The 23,657-nt window shown below is 47.4% G+C and overlaps 1 long non-coding RNA gene across 3 annotated transcripts; it reads left to right on the plus strand.

Annotated features, from left to right (window-relative positions):
• Positions 1-1,241: 1,241 nt before the first annotated feature.
• On the plus strand, positions 1,242-23,383 carry LOC139056207 (uncharacterized). Of its 3 annotated transcripts, XR_011512215.1 has the most exons (7): positions 1,244-1,496; positions 9,328-9,436; positions 10,619-10,728; positions 13,352-13,487; positions 15,175-15,273; positions 18,614-18,733; positions 19,859-23,383. It is a non-coding gene; the product is annotated as an uncharacterized lncRNA (long non-coding RNA). The 3 variants fall into 3 exon arrangements; XR_011512214.1 differs by having other exon boundaries at positions 1,242-1,496; positions 13,330-13,487; positions 18,614-23,381; XR_011512213.1 differs by having other exon boundaries at positions 18,614-23,381.
• The last annotated feature ends 274 nt before the right edge of the window (positions 23,384-23,657 follow it).

The raw sequence follows: 23,657 nt of genomic DNA on the forward strand, positions 1-23,657 counted from the left end.
ACGCCAAAGAGCTGCGCTCTAAAAAAAACAAGCCGTTACAGGTATGAAGCTCGACGAAATTGTTGAATTTACAAGCGCGTCGAAAGGTGCAGAGACCCATCTATTGTGCACGCGTGCACGAATGCATTGCGCACTATGCTGACGAAACCTATTCGTCTGGAAACCCAGAATAACAATAGAGAGAAAAAATACTTACCACTGTGTACTTCGTTGGCGAGAAGTGCTTCCGAGGAACTGCTCTCGTCCATGCTTCCACTATAGTGGCTCGGTCAGATGGGAACTTGTGCACTCGGACACTTTGTCCTCCGTCATAATTGGACTTGCAGTTTCGTGCGCAAGTACAGCCAGGCATGGTTGCGCTTCCGTGTACGACGAACCATAGAGTTTCAACAAGAATTACTAGAGGGAACTCTGGCGCTAGTGTCTACGAGAGCTGCAATGGGAGCGGTTGTCCTAGCATGGGAATTATGGGAAGTACATGGATTTGCCTAAACTTCATCTTTCTGGCTTCAAACGGCTTTGTGACTTTACAAACTCGTCATTTTCAACAGTTTATTGCGTAATAAATAATTAAATAAACATCATTAAAATTGTCGGACGGCAGGATTAGAACACAGCGCCGGACTCTAGCACAGAAGCCTGATATTGAAACCATTAAGCCACGAACGCATGTATGCACAAGCGAATGAAACGCCCTTATGAATTTATCGCGGGCATGCCAGTGCCTTGAGACGCTTGGCGCGTTTCGATTTGGCCACCTGGACAAGCTCAATTGTTGCAATTAATAGCAATTGTACGCGCTCCCAGCGTCTTCTGCACTTCGAAGAATATAGATTGCGCTGAAATATACGACAATAAAATTTATATGGCGTAATATACAAATCCACAAGAACGTTTGAATCCACAAGCACGAAGATCAGGCAAATCCATGTACTTCCCATCATTCCCATGGTAGGACAAGGACTGCAGCGCCAGAGTTCCCTCTAGTAATTTTTGTAGGAAACTCTATGCGACGAACCACGCACAATCGAATAAAAACAATCGCGTTTACGGTACAGCATGCCCCACCAAAGCCACCAAGCAAATGCTCCTTGCGTTGCCGCTCTAGCGTTCTAACCACGGAGAAAATTTGTTTTTCAGAACGCGCGCCGCGTTCTAGAAACGCAGCGCTCCCCCATCCACCGCTACCATATCCGACTCTCGTGACGTATTAACAGGGGAGAGGAGGTGATGCGGTGGCCTTACATTTTTTTTGTGTGTGTGGCTTTGCACGGGGTCGCGTGGAACGAGCCCTCGAGGTAAGCCCCCATTGCCTCAGCGAACCATTCCTCTGTTCGGCGCTCGAGTTCCTGGACGTCTTGCTCCTCGCTGTCCGCTCGACGCTACTTGGAGGAGAGGACCCATTGCCGCAATGAACCATTCCTGTGTTGGGCGCTCAAGCTCGTGGACGTCTGTTTCTGCGCTGCCCACTGGACGCTACTTCGAGAGGAGTCAAGGTAAGCGCTGCAACTCTGGGGCGTTTGTGTACGCGTTGGGTGGCCTGAGCTTGATTCTTGGCAATAATTAAGCGTCGTCCCGTCGATAGGTATCCGCTGCCGTCACCGCGCGTTCTTGGCCGCGCGTTGTTGCTACGTTATCCGGTAGATCGCGTCTCGAGAGTGTCCTCACATATATACTCCGTTTCAGAAAATCGGGTGCAACGCTGTCGAGGCTAGTGATACTTTTCTGCAGTGGCTGCGTCCGCACATAAAAATATTTTGTTGTTCTTTCTTGTGTCGTGCTGTACTCTGGCGTCAAAAGTAGCTCTAGCTATTATCTGCAATGATCACATGATGGCCAATGAGGTGTGATCACGCCACCTGCGTGATAGTCAGCGGCATGATGCGACATGTCTTTCAAATGCTATACGAGCCGAATAAACGCCACGTTGACCAGACTCCAAGCGTCTCCGCGAACCTCGCTGCGGCGTCCGCCCAGACGCTAGGCCCCACCGTCGGCCGGCTTCCGGTGCGACGGTACAGAATGGCGACGAGGATTCACAAGAACCTGCCGCGTCTCAAGTTACCTGACAACGTTACTTATCTACGTCACTTCTCTCCTATTTCCTCGCATGCGTTGGGAGTTTGTCCGAATGCTTCAGCTGGATTCGGCCTAGACCTTTTCTTCGTCTACGGCCATCTTTGGCAAGGCCATATTGTTTTCTTCCTTTGATTTCCCTACGCCTACTTCTGCTTGTAACGCTACAGAATGGCGTCTTTTTGAACATTCCTCCGTTTCTCGAATTACCTGGCACTCCTCCGATTCCTTCGTACAGATGGAAGAAAAGTTTCCAGGTGCACATTAAAGCGCCCGGCCGGGGCGAATGGGAGGACCAGCGTCGAGCATCAACTCGTGGATCGGCTAATCTCGGAAACTACAAATGTCCTGGCGCGGAGACATCTGTTCGCAAGCCGAAATCAACTGCCAGGTGAGCGTTTCGTGGAATACGTTACGGCCCTCAAGGAGGAGTCGCTCGCTTGAAGATCCTATGCTACGTACAACGACCGGATCCGAGAGAAAATAACTCATGGAATCGCAAACCCACGTATAGAAACATTTTTTATGCGAAGCATATTACGAGGGCTCAACCCAGCTCCTCAGGCGCGGCGGTGACCATGAAATCACGTGACACCGTGACGTCACGACAGAGGAGAAGTGGAGGGCTCAACCCAGCTCCTCAGGCACGGCGGTGACCATGAAATCACGTGACACCGTGACGTCACGACAGAGGAGAAGTGGAGGGCTCAACCCAGCTCCTCAGGCGCGGCGGTGACCATGAAATCACGTGACACCGTGACGTCACGACAGAGGAGAAGTGGCTTTGGCTCAACTCTTGCAAGACGGGCTGGGTGGGAATCGAACCAGGGTCTCCGGAGTGTGGGACGGAGACGCTACCACTGAGCCACGAGTACAACGCTTCAAAGCGGTACAAAAGCGCCTCTAGTGAATGCGGTGTTGCCTTAGAAACGCGCTGTTTCTAAGGCGTGCGTCTCTTGCTCAGGCGCACATTTCGTTGCCGCGCCGAACGCTGCTTTGCTCGACGCTCACCGCGTCCAATGCGGGGCGCGTAGTCGCTGCCCTGTAGCCCATTGTCTTACACCCCTTGGCGGGTCGACGGGAACGCTGTCGCGTTCCACTCTTGAAGGCGAAGAAGTAATGCATGAGTTGTTTCTTCGTCTAGCCGAACCAAATATAGCCAAGCAACAGCAGTTCACCAGGCTAAACAGTGGTTCAACAACTAAAATAAAGGCTAGTATGCTTCGCATCCTGGGCTTAACCTTACCTAAGCCACAGCCAATTTTTTGGCTTACGGCGAACATTTGACCTTGGATAAAGCCGAAGCCGACAAAACAGGCTGAGGCACAGCCGACAAGTACACTGTAAACGAAAATAAACCCATCTGGGAGTTTTTAACAGGTGATGTACCCTAAAACCTCCCCTCCTCAAGTATTTACTCCGATGTATGGGAGCAAAACAGCGCCATTCCCTCGTTTCACTCCGCTGGCTGGCTGCGGGAGTATTAGGGCGACATGACGCGATTTTACTCCGCTTAAAAATCTTGTTCTCCCGTGAAACTCCGACAGGGAGTTATAAAAACTCCCCTCCGCCGAAAGAGCTTGGTCACGTGGCTCTTCCCATGAGGCTGTGCGCCTCGCCAGCGACCGGGCGCATTCGGCAGAGTCGGCAGTGCTCAGGGCTGACGGTTTGTTTACATTTGTGAAGTGTCGTTCCGTGACAGCGTTTCGTCAATTTGTTTCCCGCATTTCCTTCCAGAAAGTGTTATAGGCATGCCTGAAGCTCGCTGTTTCTCAGATTTAAGTACGTTTGCTCTGATCACTTTGCTGACAACGATGAATGCAAGAGCAACGTTTTCAAGTGCGGAAAAAGGCTTAGGAATACCTCGAAGCTGCTCACTGGCTCGTGATGTCGGCTCAGGTTCTGACTGTGTTTTCGTGCTCCGTGACCCTGGCTTGTGTTGTTCAGTACGTGAAATGCGACTTTTATGTCCTTTTGGGGACATGCTGACAACGTCTGGTGTAATGTTTGAAAGGACCGCGTAGCAATGGCAACAGCAGCCACTGTTCGAGCGACGACGTCCGTGCTAGTCGCACATGTATGGCGTACCCCAAGTTCGTTGCGGTGCTGTGTTGCCAGTGAGAAAGATCGGAGTGCAAGCAACTGTTTTTATGTATCTGCGAACGGATATTTTCACCCGAAGAAAAACGGTAGGACATAAGTATGCGTACTGTAAATAAAGCTTCTCATTGAGTGATGTGCATCGAATTGTTATCGCGCATATAGGTTTTGGTCACGTCGTTGCTTCCGATATTGCATTAACATTACGCTCTATCCGAGACACTGATTTAGACGCATGCCTGCTCGCTCCGAGTTTAAGCATTCACTCGACAGATCAGCTATGTAGCTCCTTTTCACAACCGAGAGATATTGCTTGGACGCGGAGCAAGTAGTGCGGTGTATAATATGTATGACTGCGCATTTTTCGGTGTTACGTCGGCTGCTGCGGGTCATGCTCACACGTAATAATTTGTTGCTACGCTACCACTATATCGCAAAAATTTAATTTTGCTATGAAGCAGACGCACTTACATTTTTCTTGCTTACTGTAACTAACGCACTACTTTTTGGCCGCGAACGCCGGCAGTGTGCGAAGTCGCTCCAGCACTCAGAATGGCATGCTAATTGTGAAAATTTACGCCATTAACTTTTTTCTCTCACTGTTCTGAATTAACAGTTTTGTGTTGATTAAGGTATTCTGTTAATATCAGAGAGGCACATCTCGTATGAACGAGCATGGGAGTCGTAATTCTGAAAGAAGCACAGCTGCTCCCTAGGCGGTTTCGAGGCACACAGTATCGTGGCTATATATACTGGCACCGTTGCTTCTTGGGTATCGCGTGTACGTGGGATGTCTTTCAAGTTTCTGCATTGGGCGTTTCTGAACTGTTTATGTATGTCATGATATATGTGCTTTCATTGACTTGTTTCGTCGAATTTGACGCGGTCTCGTGTGCATATTTCGAAATTTGACCAGCAGCCTCTGCATGTAAAGATGTTCGCGCAAACTGACGCGATGCCTCTTTGCACCTAAAAAAAACTCCGTCCATTGCAAAGCAAAAAAGAAGGAAAAGATAGAAAAAATACCTCCCATAATTCCACGCGAAAATTCCGCTCGCACGGAGTAAAAATTCTACTCCGATCATACGGAGCATAATAAACTCCGAACCGGGGGGTCGGACAAGCGTTATACTCCCACGTCGGAGTTATTTCCGTTTACAGTGTACCGCTGCAACGGGATGACGAAATGCGGCCCAGACGCCCAGTACGGCGACTACGGAGGCAACGGCCACGACGAGCAAGTACGAGGAGGTGCTGAAACTCTAGCATCGGTTATTCTCGGCAACTCCTGACGCAGAGACATCCGTTCACAAGCCGAAGCAACTGCCGTGTGAGCGTTTCATGGAACACGTCACTGCCCTCAAGGAGAAATGGCTCGCTTCCAAATTCGATCCTACGTACCACGACCAGATCCGAGATCAAATAATGGAATCGCCAACCACATATCGCCCAAGTTTTTGGCTCGCATCGAACATCTGACCTTGGATAAAGCCGAAGAAACGGCCGAGAATCGGAGGCGACGCCGAACGCCGACCAAGCGTTCGGCGACGCCGAGAGCGTTAAGCCGGTCGGAGCGGCGCAAGATGGACGGCGCGCCGTTCGGGTCAAGATTGCCATGGCCTCCCACCCGGCAGGATGGACCGGCGTACTCAAGGCGGCCGAGCGTTCCCGAACGCCTGCCTGCCCGACGCGTCAGCGGGACGGCGTTCGAACCAGGGACAATCGGCAGAATGAAAATCGCTCATGTTCTATACGCATCAAATCGGTCCATGTTACCATTGTGGTGGCTTGTGGCACTTGCGTCTTCAGAAATTGTCCGGTCAGGAACAAAACTTGCAACTTTTGTCGCATCAAGGGACACCTGACTACCGTTCGACGGAAGAAGAAACAAGGCGCATCGCCAGTTCAAAATGTTACTCCAGTGCAAACGGGAAGCGTCCAAACGGCATCGGTGCTCTCCGTGATTTGAAACTTCTCTTCCAAGCACGAGAGACTTTAGCGTTTCCCTGGTCGTTGGTCAGGTGCGATTACGCCACCTGGGTGATAGCGAATGTCGTCATGCAGCATATCCTTGAATTGCTATAAAAGTCTAACCAACGCCGCGTTGGCCGGAATCTTTCACCAGGAAGAAGCGTCTCCGCCAACCACAATGCGTCGTCGTCCCAGACGCTCGGGTGCGACGCTGTATGCTTGACCGTAATTGTGCGGAACTGTTCTTGGTATAAGCTGAGTGTTGTATCAAAAACGTTTTATTTCTTAGGAACAAACTGTCGTATACGGTTGTCTCATGCGTTGTTTTAGCTCAATTTGTTTTTTCATTGCGTTTCTTTTTTTATTTTTGCCTCACGTGCAAGCTCGCGCGAGCATACGCCTTCGGCGCGCAGAGAGGCACGGACGCAAGGCGCGTAGTGATACGTTCTCGTCACCGAACTTCTTGCGTAGCTAGCAGAGCGTTGCCCCTGATGTCTGAAACGGAGTGTAGAGAGTGCATGTCTTACACCGTGGTGCAGGCTCAGCCCTTTCCGATGCTACTGCGGTAGCGGTCGAAAAAGCGCCGACAAAAGATATGGAACGATTAATGTCGAGCCTGTCGGAGGGTCTAGCTCAAGTGTTTACATCCCAAATGATTCAGCTTTTCAGCACTGTGGCGAGTTCCAACGCTAGCTCGCAGATTGCTATCTCATCCCCTTACGGGGATGCGCAGACACGACGCTGAGCAGCTGACAGATTCTCTTCCCGTTATTGTAGAAAGCTCAGAAAATTCATGGCCATCATCCCCAACTCGGTAGATTCCTCGCTAGCGTTACATACTGTATTTAGTCGAACGTAACGCTACCACGATGGTAACGGGAGGGTCGAATTTCCATTCAAGCGAAATAAAGAAAATAAAAGACTTCGAATGCAACGCGACATGAAAACAAGAAAAAAAAACATCTGACGCCGTGCTTGTTAATTTATGGTTAGTAAGCCAGCGTTTACAAGTTTATACGGCCGATAAATCTACTATACTTACCTAATATAGCGATATATACTAATTTGCTATCGCAATTGTTGCTTCGCCTTTTGGGCAGAACTGCGACTTTTTCGCACATGATGTCGCGGTGTGTCACAGAGAACACGTCCTCACTGAAATTAACACCAACCACGAAAAGTGAGCGCAGCCTCTGTGCCCTAAACCTATGCAGTTCGCCGGGAGAGCGGCAGCGTTTCGGGGCCCTGTTCCGCAAAAGTTTAGACATAACGAAGCGAAACAGCATCATCGTTGCTGGGGATTCCAATCCTCCACATCCCTCATAGTGTTATACCGCAGAGATACCTTTAAGGGGCGGAGCCTGCGGTCAGAGGTGCAGGCGAGAACTAAAGGCCCTCCATAGTAGTATTGCTATGATGAAGGAGCTTACTGGCAATCAAACACTGCCTTAGCCCTGCTTCCGCTCCTTCTTCAATGCCTTGCACTGCGAAAAGTACGGCGGAGCGGGGCGTCCCTATAACGTACCGGCCTTCTCAGGTTCACCGTGGCACGCAGTTGAAATTTGGTTGCGGAGGTTAACGTGGACGCCACCATTTCCGATTTTGGCTGGCGCCTGCGACGCGCGAAACGTGAGCCAAAGTCCAGAGCGAGTCGCACTGGGCTGTGCCAGCGGATTCGTCGGGGAATCCCGCGGCGGCCGCGGTATCAGCGCTACGTTGCCGACCGCGGCGACATGCAAATTGCGACGGAAGCGCGCGTTGCGCAGCGTCTGCATTGTGCACGACAAGGCTTGAACGCGTGCTCGGGCTAACACGCTCCAGTGCGTGACGCGGACCAGCTGTGTCCTTCCCAAGCTTGACCGACGTACACTAGCCGCATCCAACCGGCGCAGTTTTTGAAGCGGCGAACGCGTCCAGCCAGGAATGGTTATAATAGTGAACGCGCGCTGGCCAGCGTGCTTGAAGCCTGACCTTAACCCCCGTATTCAGAAATGCATCTCAATTTGAAGCACACGCTTGACTTGATTTAAACGACGCCTGTCGTTAACGCACCAAAATAAACGCAATGGGCGTCTTCGGCGAGTTCGCACCAGGCGTCATTTATATCAAGTCAAGCATGAGCTTCAAGTCAAGTTGCATTTCTGAATACGGGGTTCGCTTGGTTCGAGGCTAGTTGAGCGTTCTTCAAAAGTAGTCGAAATTAGCGAGCCCCGAGGGCTACGACACCGATAAGCCGGGTGGCCAAACTTTAATGAATGCGGCCACGGCAGAGCGTGAGCAGACGATAGTCGGCTTCTTCCGGAAGTACGTAATTATCATCGAAATTTCAAAACACAGCTTCGCTTACTTCAGCCTGCTTATTGAATTTTGTCAAGAAATATGCACATTAACAGTAGGAAGAAGCTCACAGATCCAAACACTCTTGTTGGTTGACGTTAGCTATTGGCCAATAGCAGCAGCGTATAGGAATCCTTTATATTACGAAATAAAGCGTCCAGAAGAGAGTGAGAAACAGGATCCCGTTGAAAAATGTGGCCTCTTTCGTGGGCGGGCCCCGGACACAGTGCACAGCCGTGCCAATAAAGTTTTGATTGTTATTGTTTCGCACATTTAAAATTTAAGTATGAGAAGTTGGACGGTAAAAATATGCATATCCCACGCAATGAGGGAATCGATGTAAGCGAAGCTTTCTCTGTTGTTTGCGTTGATTGGCGGTGATATCTCGACCGCATACGACAGTCGTGACGTGATGTGCAATGTTACCCCGGCTGCTCCACTCGACGCTTTCTGCGAGCCTTCGTCTCCTCGGCGTTGAGTGCACGCTTTGGCGCCATTGTGGGTTAGCTAGCGTTGTATGTCGCAGGACTGCCAGCTTTCTCTCTATTTCTTCGCTAACATTCTCTCCGCCTGCTCCCTTCGCTGTCCTTGCTGCTGCAGTGAGCACGGAGACAATCGCGGCACCTCCCGCACTTCATTTGTGGGGGGTCGCGCCTATAGTTACGGCGTCCAGAGGGCATTGTGCACCGGCGATGCGGCGTAAATGTTGACACGAGCTTTCTGAGGCGTCTTTGTGCCACACTCCTGTCATCTACGCTAACGGCCCATTGTCCCGAAAAATCCGCTGTCGACGCCGCGGGCATCGCTATAGGCAAATAATCAGTGTGAACCACCGCCCCGCAGGTTCTCCAATATGACCCAAGCAGGAGACGTTTTTGCAGTGGACTGCCTGAGGCTCATTGTGCCAAGCCAGCAGAAGGTTGATCAACTGAACGAAGCACACCACAACGCAGTAAGTGATTGCTTTCTGTTAATTCAAATACACTTCCTTGGTTTTTGTCACAAGCTGTTGATGTATATTTTTCTTAATGTATGATTTTTCGGGCCATTGTCCCGAAAAATCCGCTGTCGACGCCGCGGGCATCGCTAGGCGAATAATCAGTCTGAACCACAACCACGCAGGCACTCCACGTGGCGCATAACTTGTCTTACATTCTTTACAGAGTTATTCCTCGGAATTTTGAAAGTTACAACTCATAAACATCTGTCGAGAAACAGAACGCCGACGGTGTATGCCTTTCATGATTTCCTGACAAGGCCTCACATCAGCGACGTCCCAACGCGGCCGGCGTTAGTTCAAGGCGTGCGTCTGAACTGCGTCTCGACGTGGCCGGCGTTAAGGCGGCATGCAAGACCGCAGCAGCAGTGTTGCAGCAGCGGGAAGTCGCAGAAAGAGGCGAAGAAAGCTTCGCTTTAAAAGCATGCGCTGATAGTTTTTTTTTGTTTTTACGACATTGGTGTCTTGACTATCGTTCTCAAAATTCCGACGAGTAACTTTGCCAGAATGTAAGACCAGGTATGAGCAACGTTAGTACTAGAATGATGCGGCAATATACCTCGCACATGCTCAGTGGCTATGGTGTTGGGCTGCTGAGCATGAGGTCGCGGGATCGAATCCCGGCCACGGCGGCCGCATTTCGATGGGGGCGAAATGCGAAAACACCCGTGTACTTAGATTTAGTTGCACGTTAAAGAACCCCAGGTGGTCGAAATTTCCGGAGCCCTCCACTACGGCGTGCCTCATAATCAGAAGTGGTTTTGGCACGTAAAACCCCATAATAATAATATATACCTCGCACATGCCGCATGTCATATAACAAGGCGTGGGATATGACATAAATATACCTAAATATGTACGGAAATTTGTGCTCGAGGTCGGCGCACGGCCAACGCCGGGTTTTCGGCGTCACGAGGCCCTAAAGCTATCGCTGTAAAAGAGAGCGCTTGAGAGAAAGGCGACTTCGCGCCCGGCTTGTGAACTCCATGCACGCGCCGCGCAAAACTTCAAAACATGGCTGAGGAATTCACAGAAGCGTATGCTATCCGCGGACTGTTTCTTCAGCGAGCCCTAGGGGAGGCTCAGGAACCCTTTAGGTATGTCCCGGCTTGAATATGTCTCACCATGTTTTTCCAGTACGCTAGAAGATGCATTTGGGCTATGAATATACGATAACACTCCAAGAAGAAATCAGACCTGATGATGAACACATCAACCAAATCAATGACAAGGAGGCCACCCAAGAGGTAAGTGAATGCTTTCTGTTCATTCGAATACACTTTCTCAGTTTTTGTCACAAGCTGTTAGTGTATATGTCAACTCTACCAGTATTACGTAACATTTACGAATTCGGAGGCACCTAAGTGGGCCCTGTTCCACTTGCATGTTTATCGAAGTGGAAAAAAGCCTTAAAACTTAAAATAGGCTATTGAATAAACACTTTGTCGCGAAAAGTATTTCGATTCGTTTCACCAGAAGTGGATTTATTGGCAATCAAACGCGGCGTTCGCGGTGCTTCCGCTCCTCCTTCAATGCCTTTCACTGCCAAGGTTACGACAGAGCGGGGCGTGCTCACAAGGCACCGCCTTCTGTATGTAACAGTGGCGCGCAGTTCACATGCGATTTTGGATGGTATTGTAGACGCCACGGCCCCCGATTTTGGCAGCTCCGACGCGCCAAACGTAAGCCAAACGCGCTTGTCATGAGCGAGCAGCACAGCGCTGAGCCAGTGGACTTGTCGGGGCACCCTGCCGTATCTGCGCTACGTAGCAGACCGCAGCTACACGCAGATGTAGTGCATATTGCGCAGCGTTTGCTTTGTGCCCGACAGGGCCCGCGTGAGTCCTCGCACTCATACGATCCAGTCAGACCATGCTGCGCGGTGCAGACCGGCTTTGTCCTCCGCCTGCGTGATTGGCGAATAGCAGCCACATACAAGTGCATTGTAACACGAAAGTGTTTTACGCCGGGGTACTTCCTGTAACAGATGCCACATATATTGCCCATGCTCTACAAAGGTCGTCGCATATTTTTCATTCTAAAGTAGTCCAGTCATACTTTGCAAGCACTAAAATCTTTCAGAAATCATTTTTTTCCACTTACGAGCGAAGAATGGAATCATTTAGCAGAACGTATTGTTGAATGGACATCTCATGTTTCACTTGAAAATATGTTGAAAAAGCATCTTTTGTAATCCTTCTCCTGCTTGGGCAGCATTGCTGCCTGCAGTATTGTGTAAATAAATAAATAAACACTGGATGTAACGCTGGCGCTCAGGAGTAAAATAGCTGGCTTGTTGCAGCACTGTGGAAGCTGCACAAATTTTGAGTTGATTGGAACGCCGAGTGCCCATCGAGGTGTGCTCATGCGCGCCACCGTGTCTGCGCAGCGTCTGCTTACAGTATGATAAATGGCGATGTACGTAACAATGATATGCAACGAGCGAAGAATATGAGATATGAGGTTGAAAATAGCTGCGTGTTTTGATGATGATGTGAGTACAAAATGAAATTTATTTTAGAAGTGAGCTAACCATGCGTATTATATAGCTTGTATAAAATGGCACCCAAAATTGTAACGCTGTCAGATATTGGTAGGATATGATTACTTAATGATACACCTGTAGTAGGCGGAATTGTTTGAAGGCTTTGAAACAAAACATGTTGAAGTTGATAAAGTTAGCTGATGAAAGCTGACCGTTGCCATGTACAACTTGAGACCGATTAGTTAGCTACCCATGAAGGACCAGTGATGCCGTAGGTCACTATAGGTTATACAAAAGAATAGAATGCTTCAGAGTACCGAATGCTGTAGTTCGGTCAATGAAAAAAAGCGCGGACAAAGGCTTGTCAGCCTAATATCAAAACCTTAAACAAGCCTAATATCAAGCTTGTCGGAGGGTCCAGCTCAAGTGTTTACATGGAAAGTGATTCAGCTTTTCGGCTTAGATACGTATATTTATTGGTTGCTTATACGTATATTTAAATATCTTGTTGCGAGATTTTGTGAATACATGCAGTGAACTTTGTTTCCAGTGACACTTTATTGCTTTTTATCAATCTTTATCTTCGCATTTGTGTAATCCATTGTACTTCGAATTTCTAATGTATATTTTGCAGAACTGCTGATTTTTATATGTGATCTCTGTTGCGACTACGATTTCGGTGCAATTACAATACGCAACCGGTGACAGCTGCTCCTGCGCAGTACATTGGAATGAAGGACAGCGTCACTGAGATATATTCCTGGCGGTTGCATAGGTACAAAAATATAAACAAGTCTTTCAAATGACAAAGTATCATTAACATATTTGTCCTCAACTTGTTTATTTCACGGCCTTTACATTTATCATATCAGTGACATGCACTGCTTTGCTGGTTTCGCACTGATATAGTTCTAAAGTTCGTGTGATATTTTACTTCTTAATAAATAGACAAACAACATGGAATCATTGATATCAGGTATTTTCGGCACAATTTTTAGGACATAAGAATATATTCTTTTATGAAAAAATACATATTTTACTTGTCTTGACAGTGCGTAGCGATCATAATTTGTTTGCAGCATCTTCGGCAATGGCAATGCAGTTATTATTCATGTATTTGATCCCTCGAGAGGTGCTGTACAAAAGCCAGACTCGAAGCGACCACGCCCCCCCCCCCCCCCCACACACACACAGCTGACGCGGGTATGAGCAACGTTAGTGATTGAATGAAGTGACAACATAACCCGCACATGCCGCATGTCATATAGCAAGGTGGGGCATATGGCATAAACATACCTAAATATATACGGAAACTTGTGCTTGAGCTCGGCGCACGGCCAACGCCGGATTTTCTGCGTTACAGGACGCTAAATATATCACTGCAGGCATAGAGCGACGCGCATTCCACAAGATCTGCCGCTCCTGGGCTCCTGCAGTTCTGCTGCTCTTCTGCTGCAGAGGAGAGGGCTTCTGCAATCCTGCTGTTCCAACGGGAGAAAGTTGCGACCAAGAAAGAAAGAGGTACTGGTGAAAAGCTTTGGGGTGATGGGAATGAATACTAAAAAATACCATTCTGTTAGAACTTTCCAACCCTTGTGGTAACCGGTGGACGTGTTTTTTTTTTTTCGCAAAATGCAATTTTTTCGTTTTGTATCTCTTTTATGTACCTTTTCTGAAAGATGTACTCGCCAGATTGTATAGTGAAACATTTACAGCTTATAGTGCATTCTGTTGCCAACAATCTGAAAGTGTAACTATGAAACATTTTAAGTCATATTGGCGAAAAAAAAAACTTTTTTTTTCTGCAATGATGCCTGTACGAACCAAAATTTTAAAAGCTTTCGTTTGAATACTGTGTTATGTAGAATGTGCCTGCCAATTTAAGTTGTCGTCCTCATAATAATTTGTCAGAAAGGATAAATCTAATACTTTGTCTAAAATTTGGTTGATAATTACGCATTACATTAAAAGTTCTGCGCCGAAATAGATGTGAAGTGTTAAACTAAGGGAGATCCCCCACTCTGCACACAATATTTCTGACTAACGTAGACAGTAGCTTGCTCAAGAAAACGATAAAACGAGCGTGACCTATTCACCATACCATCTCCGCTTATTAAGAGGCTCCTAATCCATTCTGAGCTAGAAAATTAGTTGCACAGTGGCTGATGTGTGCTAGTCTACGACAAATACATTGCCTAAAAGAAATACTGTAATGGCGCAGTAATAGCAGTTACGGGCATTTGATACAAGAAAAATGAAAAACACCGGCCACTTCCTGTTTCTCTACGCGATGCTTGCGTTTGTTTGAAATGTAAAAAAAAAATGTCAGAGGTTGTTTAGGGGCCCTTAAAGGCACTAAAGTGCAGCACTCGGTCCAGGCAGGTGTGAGACATTGCTTCAATATTATATTTCATTAATTCGGTGGGAAAATTCCGGTAGAAAACGAGCGCTAAACTTTGTTCAAATTTTGCGCTGCTGCCTATTGCGCAGGTGCACGGGCGTGACATTGCGATAGTCGAGGTATACTTTCGTATATTTCACGCCGTTTAGACGCAAGGTAATTTTTGGAAACTTCGTACAGGTGTAGTATACATACACACATACATACACATACATACATACATACATACACACATACATACACACACACACATACATACATACACACACACATACATACATACATACATACATACATACATACATACATACATACATACATACATACATACATACATACATACATACAGCGATCACAGCCGGCCTGAAGCTAAGGCGGTGGTCTATAAGGACGTCAAGGTACCGAACTCTGCGAGCCCACGGGAGAGAAACGCCGCGTAGACTGAGACGAGGAACCTCGAAGCGCGCTTTAAGACGAGGGTGTACGAGCAGGGCCTCGGTGTTGGTAGGCGAAAGATTGAGGCACATATGCGCGGAAGTTTGTGCTCGAGGTCGGCGCACGGCCAACGCCGGATTTTCAGCGTAACGAGGCCCTAAAGCTATCGCTGTAGAAGAGAGCGCTCGAGAGAAAGGCGACTTCGCGCTCCGCTTGTGAACTCGACCCGCCATGCAAAACTGCAAAACATGGCGGAGGTATTCACAGAAACGTATGCTATCCGCTGATTGTTTTTTTCACCGAAACCGAGGGGCGGCTCGGGAACCCTTTAGGTATGTCCCCGCTTGAATATGTCTCACCATGTTTTTCCAGATGGTGTTAGGCTATGAATACAAGATTACCCTGTACGAGGAGTTGCGCATGGATGATGAGCACATCAAGGAGATCAACAACCGTGAGCCAAACCAAGGTGTAAGTGAATGCTTTCTGTTAATTCGAACACACATTCTCAGTTTTTGTCACAAGCTGTTAGTGTATGTCAACTCTAACAATTTTACGTAAAGTTTACGAATTCGCAGACACCTAAGCGGGCCCTGATCCACTTACATGTTTATAGAAGTGGAGAAAAGCATTGGAAGTTAAAATAGGCTATTTAATAAACACTTTGTCACGAAAAGTACTTCGATGCGTTTCACCAGAAGTGGATTTATTGGCAAGCAAACGCGGCGTTCGCGGTGCTTCCGCTCCTCCTTCAATGCCTTTCACTGCCAAAATTACGACAGAGCGAGGCGTGCTCACAAGGCACCACCTTCTATATGTCACCATGGCGCGCAGTTCACGTTTGAATTCGGGTGTTAATGTAGACGCCACTGCCCCCGATTTCGGTCCCTGCGACGCGCCAAACGTAAGCCAAACGCGGTTGTCATGAGCGAGCAGCACAGCGCTGAGCCAGTGGACTTGTCGGGGCACCCTGCCGTATCTGCGCTCGTAGCAGACCGCAGCTACATGCAGATGTAGTGCATATTGCGCAGCGTTTTGCTTTGTGCCCGACAGGGCCGTGTGGGTCCTCGCGCTCATACGATCCAGTCTGACCATGCTGCATGGTGCGGACCGGCTTTGTCTTCCGCCTGCATGACTGGCGAATAGTAGCCACATACAACAAGTGCATTGTAACACGAAAGTGTTTTATGCCGGGGTACTTCCTGTAACGGATGCCACATACAATGCCCATGCTCTACAAAAGTCGTCGCGTACTTTCCATTCTAAAGTAGTCCAGTCATACTTTACAAGCACTAAAATATTTCAGAAATCATTTTTTCCACTTACGAGTGAGGAAAGGAATCATTTAGCAGAACGTATTGTTTAATGGACATCTCATGTTTCATTTGAAAATATGTTGAAAAAGCATCTTTTGTAATCCTTCTCCTGCTTGGGCAGCATTGCTGCCTGCAGTATTGTGTAAATAAATAAATAAACAATGGATGTAACGCCGGCGCTCAGGAGTAAGATAGCTGGCTTGTTGCAGCACTGTGGAAGCTGCACAAATTCTTAGTTGATTGGAACACCGAGTGCCCATCGAGGTGCGCTCATGCGCGCCACCATGTCTGCGCAGCGTCTGCTTACAGTATGATAAATGGCAATGTACGTAACAATGATATGCAACGAGCGAAGAATATGAGATATGAGGTTGAAAATAGCTGCGTGTTTTGATGATAATGTGAGTACCAAATGAAATTTATTTTAGATGTGAGCTAACCATGCGTATTATATAGATTGTATAAAATGACACCCAAAATTGTAACGCTGTCAGATATTGGTAGGATATGATTACTTAATGATACACCTGTAGTAGGCGCAATTGTTGTTTGAAGGTTATGAAACAAAACATGTTTTTGATGGACTGTTTCGAAGATAATTTGGTGCTTTAGTGAGCACCACCTGTCGATATTGCAAAGTTCGGTGTTACGCTGATCTTGCATTACTGCCAATCACTAGTGAGATGAATAAATGGTTGTGTAATCAGCATACAAGATGAACTTGTAACTGGTAAGCACATCGGGTAGATTCTTTATGAACAAGAGGAAGTGTAAGGGACCTCATAATACAACCTTGAGAAACACCAAAGTTGGGCGATGAAAGCTGACCGTTGCCATGTACAACTTGAGACCGGTTAGTTAGCTAGTCATGATGGACCAGTGATGTCGTAGGTCACCGTAGTTCATACAAAAGAATAAAATGGTTCAGAGTACCGAATGCTGTAGTTCGGTCAATGAATGCTGCTCCCACAATTAGCGCGGTATCTATAGACTTGATTCTTTATGGCCTCGCAGCGCAAGTGTCAGCGTAACAGAGCGAACGAGCACAACGGCGAAGGTTCAAAGAGCGACACGGAGTGCAGCGGAAAATGAAATGTGGCGATAGTGCAGAGATCGTGAGGACGAAAGCGGGGGAGGGGAGAGTGCGGTGAAAGCGTGAGAATAAAAGCATAGTGCCCCGCACGACGCGTGCTTTGTGGCAACGATGGCTGCGAGGTGGCGCCAGAGTAGAGCGCGTCCTCTGGATGTAGGAAGTGCTGCACGAGCGGACGTCGGTCCCACCTTCCCCGTGTTTTCTGAAGAGGAATTAGGAATTTACCGGCCTGGCGTTGGCATGCACAGTGCAACTATTTCTGCCTTTTTGTCGCTTAATGTTGTTGCTGTTGTGTTGCTATATTGTTGTTCTTGTGAGAGTTTAATTAAATAACCATAAAAGCTTCCCGCGCCCTGGAAGTGGATCCATTGGGGTGAAGGTAGGGACAGAGGAGGAAGTCAGTTCAGGTGTATATGACCATTTTGAGTCTTGTAGAAATCGAAGTAACGACTGGAATATGAGGCGTTTGCTAGTGCCAGGCATCCAAATCCTGAGGCCCCACAGTAGCGGGGAGAGTGGCTATGGCTCTCCTGCAGTGCTATAGTATGTTTCCGATCCAGCAGCGGGTTCCTTGGGCAGGATCGGTAAGTGACTGGAGACGCATCCTGGTGCGGCAGGCTGGTGTCACTGTCGCCCTGACGATGCGTCGCAGGCGTGGCTTCAGCACGGGTGAACTTCCCTGGAACAAGCGCAGGATTTTCTGGGATGTTTCCGGAGCGCAGCTCATCATGCCGCCTTCGCCTGGACTGGGTCTGGGTGGACGGGGTATGGGTCGTCAGGCTCCTGTGGCCCCGTCTCTGAGGGGCAGGAAAGAAGCTCCCTTGCCAGAGGGTCGGCCATTCGGTTGCCAGCGACCCCAGCGTCCATGCCCACTGCCACACCGCGCGGGCAGCCAGTGGCAGCGCATAAACAAACTCGACTGCACTCCGCAATTCCGGCATGTCTAGGGGGCAATTCTACAACATGTGCGAAGAAACCTCCTCCTTACTGCCTAGGCAGAGTCACATATTCAAGGAGCAAAGGCTCCACTATAGAATTTCTCTGTCGCAACCGCTCTTGCTCGCGGTTGTGCAGAGACGTCAAGCGAAAGAACAAACGCCCCGCCCCGCTGTATCTACTAGCAATTTTAAGAATGCCACCGGGATGGTGCCCTGGGAGTATCGACAGACAAGCGCTCCTCGTACACCTCTCCATGGTTCTTTTCATTGGTCATGCAATGCTTCGGAAGCATCAGTTTCCGCGGCCGCCAAATTTAGTTCAGCAATAAAATCGCCATAAATTTTGTTATTTCATTATGTTCTTTAATATGCTCACGTATGTTAAGTATTGCTAAGATGTGCATATACTCGTGGCATCTTGTTGTAAGACAGCAGAAAGACTGAAAGCAATATTCCTTCTGCAGCTCTACGTTAAAAAAAATCGGAGCATAAATTCGTCACTAAGATCACGGACCTGGCCAAGGCGACTGCAGCCAGCCAATAGAAGACGGCTCTTGGCCACCAAGAACACTCCGTGGACACCAGTAAGAGATTACCCATATTTCAACATCTATGATTCCACAGAATTGCCTATATATGATACGATTCCATAGAAGAGTTTGTCATTCTGTACCAAAACACACGCATGACCAACTGCGCCAACATAGAAGCGAGCGGAGCTCGTAATGTGGGTAATCCACTGCCTGCGTGGTCTTGGGCGCATTGCACTGCAGTGGTGCTCTAGATCATGAACGCTCCAGAGCCCTTGCATACATAATTTACTACTGTTGCGGCTCTAATTATTCCACATGCTTTAAACTTCGTCTACACCTGGTCAATAACTTGCCCCCTAATTTTAGTCAACTGTAAGCAAGGCTTCATATTTAGTCCACCGAAAATATAGGGGAAATATTCTACAAAAGTTCTTAATATCCAAACAAATCGAGACCCAGCAAGTATTGGCAATGCTCCTAATTACACCATAAATGTTAACTGTGCCACGGCTTGCCCTTAATATACGTTGCATTTTCATTGCCATAGAACTCGATAGCAACATTAGGAACTAAGCTTATGATGTCCGTGCGATAGACACTTTCGAAGACTTGCTCTTTTTTTTATTCTTAGTCGTACTTGCACGCTGTAACTGCAATTTTTTAACCTTGTACAAAGGGGTATTTTATCATTTTTTAAGGCCGTGCTGCTTGCTCATTCACCCTTGTGACCGAGCATGGGCTGTAATTATTATTGTACGTAATTATGATATCGCAAGCAGATTTTCATTTACTTCACACAGTAACAGTAGGGAGACCTGCAAAACACCCTTCATGATGTCAGCCATTGGGTCTGTGCTTTCTCACCAAGTCCAAGAGGTTGTTCATGGACCCTTTAACGGAGTCTCCTTACACCGAAAAAGTCTCCTGACCGTTGATCCATTTCCTTCTAGAAAAAGTTGTTGGCAACGGTAATGATAAAAAAAACATGATAAAAAACGACGCACAGCATGAAGGGCAAGGACTGCGAGAGACTACATACACTGCGCTGTGTATGTCGTCTCTTACAGTCCTTGTCTTTCGGGCTGTACGTAGTCTTTTATAGTGAATTACCAACCACCCCAAGCAACAACCCTAGACTAAGAACACTCGAATAAAAATAAAATCTTGTATTTCCAGGCCTCAAGTCGGACCGCATCAGGCTGGTGTTCACATACTTCAGTGAACGGTCGCCGATCACGGGCGCATTGGAGTGGTCGACGGCCATCGATGTTACGACCGTAAACATCAACATCGATTTGTCACGCAGACTAGTTCACCTCATTATTGATTCACTCAGATGAATCAGTAATGAGGTGAACTGCCCTTGCATACATAATTTACTACTGTTGCGGCTCTAATTATTCCACATGCTTTAAACTTCGTCTACACCTGGTCAATAACTTGCCCCCTAATTTTAGTCAACTGTAAGCAAGGCTTCATATTTAGTCCACCGAAAATATAGGGGAAATATTCTACAAAAGTTCTTAATATCCAAACAAATCGAGACCCAGCAAGTATTGGCAATGCTCCTAATTACACCATAAATGTTAACTGTGCCACGGCTTGCCCTTAATATACGTTGCATTTTCATTGCCATAGAACTCGATAGCAACATTAGGAACTAAGCTTATGATGTCCGTGCGATAGACACTTTCGAAGACTTGCTCTTTTTTTTATTCTTAGTCGTACTTGCACGCTGTAACTGCAATTTTTTAACCTTGTACAAAGGGGTATTTTATCATTTTTTAAGGCCGTGCTGCTTGCTCATTCACCCTTGTGACCGAGCATGGGCTGTAATTATTATTGTACGTAATTATGATATCGCAAGCAGATTTTCATTTACTTCACACAGTAACAGTAGGGAGACCTGCAAAACACCCTTCATGATGTCAGCCATTGGGTCTGTGCTTTCTCACCAAGTCCAAGAGGTTGTTCATGGACCCTTTAACGGAGTCTCCTTACACCGAAAAAGTCTCCTGACCGTTGATCCATTTCCTTCTAGAAAAAGTTGTTGGCAACGGTAATGATAAAAAAAAACATGATAAAAAACGACGCACAGCATGAAGGGCAAGGACTGCGAGAGACTACATACACTGCGCTGTGTATGTCGTCTCTTACAGTCCTTGTCTTTCGGGCTGTACGTAGTCTTTTATAGTGAATTACCAACCACCCCAAGCAACAACCCTAGACTAAGAACACTCGAATAAAAATAAAATCTTGTATTTCCAGGCCTCAAGTCGGACCGCATCAGGCTGGTGTTCACATACTTCAGTGAACGGTCGCCGATCACGGGCGCATTGGAGTGGTCGACGGCCATCGATGTTACGACCGTAAACATCAACATCGATTTGTCACGCAGACTAGTTCACCTCATTATTGATTCACTCAGATGAATCAGTAATGAGGTGAACTAGTTTGGGTGTCATTCACATGTAAATAAATCATCTAACATCATTCACATGTAATTAAATCATTATTAACTATGGGGGCACGGGGAGCAGCAGGGCCTCCCCAAGCGATGCCGTTGTCAACTCCCCCAACCTAAAGTGTCGTTACCAGAGTTACCCACATTCGGCATTTCTTTTGAGTTGCCTCTGTCTCTTCAGATAAAATTTCATTGTGTGTTGGCTAAGAGCTTAGTCGCAAGTTGGCGCATACGTGCGATGATAGGATGACAAGCGCATTAGAAGCACCACAGGCGGCTACCTCACCGGCGTTTTTTTTTTTCACATCATTTTTTGTTGAATTTCCATTGGGATTGATTGAAAACTATTCCACCGAGCTGGGGTGCCCTACATGCAGGTGGGAGCGGCGGGGACGAAGCAGTCCCCGTGCGTTGAGAACGGTTCATTTCCACTGCGAAGAACTTGCACAGACAATATATTTAAATATATAGATACGACGAAGTTAATTTTATGTTGCCGGATCGCGCTGCCGGATGACTCCAGAACAGAGGATGGCGGGGGGCACGGGAGCAGTAGCCTGGGACGGTCCTGGTTCATCCATTGCCACAGCTGGTGGTAGCGTTCGACTGCGGAGTTCCAGGATGTCGAAGAGAAACCCAGGAGCTCCACCAAATGCAACGGGGGTGTTCGCCTAGCAGAAGGGTCACTAGTTATAGGTTGTAGCGCTAGGCTCAAACAGCTCGGCGCTATATCGTGACGGGGAAGCAAGCACGTCTCGTCTTCTACCGATTGCTAGGTTATCCATATCCATATGACTCACTTTATCAGTGCTTGCTTGTTTTTGTTTTCTATTGTATAATACTGTCCGAGTAGAATGCTTATGAGTTACATTTTAAACATTTTCGGGTTATTGCATGCTTGCATTGCCAGTGTGCTTTCTTTACGAATTGCACCTACTTTTTTATTCTTTGTAGATCATGCTTTCACTTCCTTACTCAATGTCCCAAGCAGTCACTGTAAATACCCCCCTCTACCCAAAAGTAACGCATTAATGAGTGCTGCTTAACGTCAGCAAAAGTCACCTTGCCAGGTCGTAGCTATAACAGCAGGACAGGAAGGTGAGTATAAGGAGGGCATATTTCAGTTATCTGGCTCTTTAGGTGAGCTTGTTGTAAAAATATTTTTAGTAAATTTTCACACAAGTGACACCAATGATCAAGTTGTGTGCAAGGCATGCTGCCTTTTAGTACTCGCTATTTCTACACTGTGTTATTCATTCACTGCTCTGTCATTTTGTTGTTTTAAAATAACACGATAAAGTGATACATAAGCCAAATAATCAGTAAAAGAAATACCGAAGCTTAACAATATCAAACTTCTTTTTTCCTTAAAGACTGAACATAGTTTTTGTATTGGATAGCTTTATTTTACTTGCACACACACATTTACACACTCCCTTTAAAATAATGCAAGTGGCAGTAAAGCGAACATGTAGTTGTTGTGTATTCAGCATCACTCCTGGGGTACTTGGAGTGTGACATGAACCGACCACGGTCAAGGGCACCAACAAAAGCCACGAGGAGGAGGTGTGGCGGCAGTACCAGGTGCAGAAGAAGCACGAGAAGCTGCGGCACTCCTATGGTGACCAGGCCAGCGCACTATTTAAACACTGGAAAAGTATCACCCAAAATTGCAGCGCCAGTAAGACCTGGGCAGCAGTTGTACAGAGGTTGGTTTCTGCCCCCATCCACCAGAGTAAGGAAACTGAAGTGGCACCAAGGGTGGCAGAATTGGACACTGCAGTCGCATACTCTGCCCTCGCGACTACTGCAAGTGCATGCATCAGACCCTCGATGAGTGCTGCGGCTCAGCGACCAGCAAACAGGCATTCTGTGTGTGTGCACTACAAGGTGAAAAAGGTCGTGCCCGCCAATGTGCCACACCCATCACCTGCTGGTAAGCAGGGCCCAGATTCTAGCTGTAAGGTAGTCAAGGCTCACAGCATGGTGCAGTTACCAGAGATGGCAGCTGCAGAGCATTGCTGCAAGGCATGTGAAGTGATCCTCCAGTCAGAAGCTTGAAGAGAGCAGTGAAATAGCACCAGCCAACCTCTTCGAACCTCGCACAACAGATCAGGTTGAACAAAACTGTGAAAGTTCGCCGGTTTGCCAAGATGCACTGAAGAATGAAAAAAATGGGCGTCACTTCAGCACGACATGCCACCAAAAAGCAGCAAATAAAAAACGCACTCCACGTGCTCCTGCACTTGGTGGTGTCTGGGTACACAAAAGAAGTGTGCGACTCCAGTTGTTGCTGCTGCTTCTAAATGTGCCCTAGTTAATAGCTACAGGAGGCTTCAACAATGCAGTGTGGCACAGCTCTCAGACTCTTTACCCTCAGAGCAGTGCCATTTGGCAAGTGAAGAAGTCCTCCTGAAATCGGAAGCTGAAGAGTACACAGAAAACTCTGATGCTGTAATAAAACAAAGTAACTTAGAGACACCTGAGAGACAGAAAAATAGCTTTGGTCTC

Source organism: Dermacentor albipictus, chromosome 2 (genome assembly GCF_038994185.2).
Source record: "Dermacentor albipictus isolate Rhodes 1998 colony chromosome 2, USDA_Dalb.pri_finalv2, whole genome shotgun sequence".
Lineage (NCBI taxonomy): Eukaryota > Metazoa > Arthropoda > Arachnida > Ixodida > Ixodidae > Dermacentor > Dermacentor albipictus.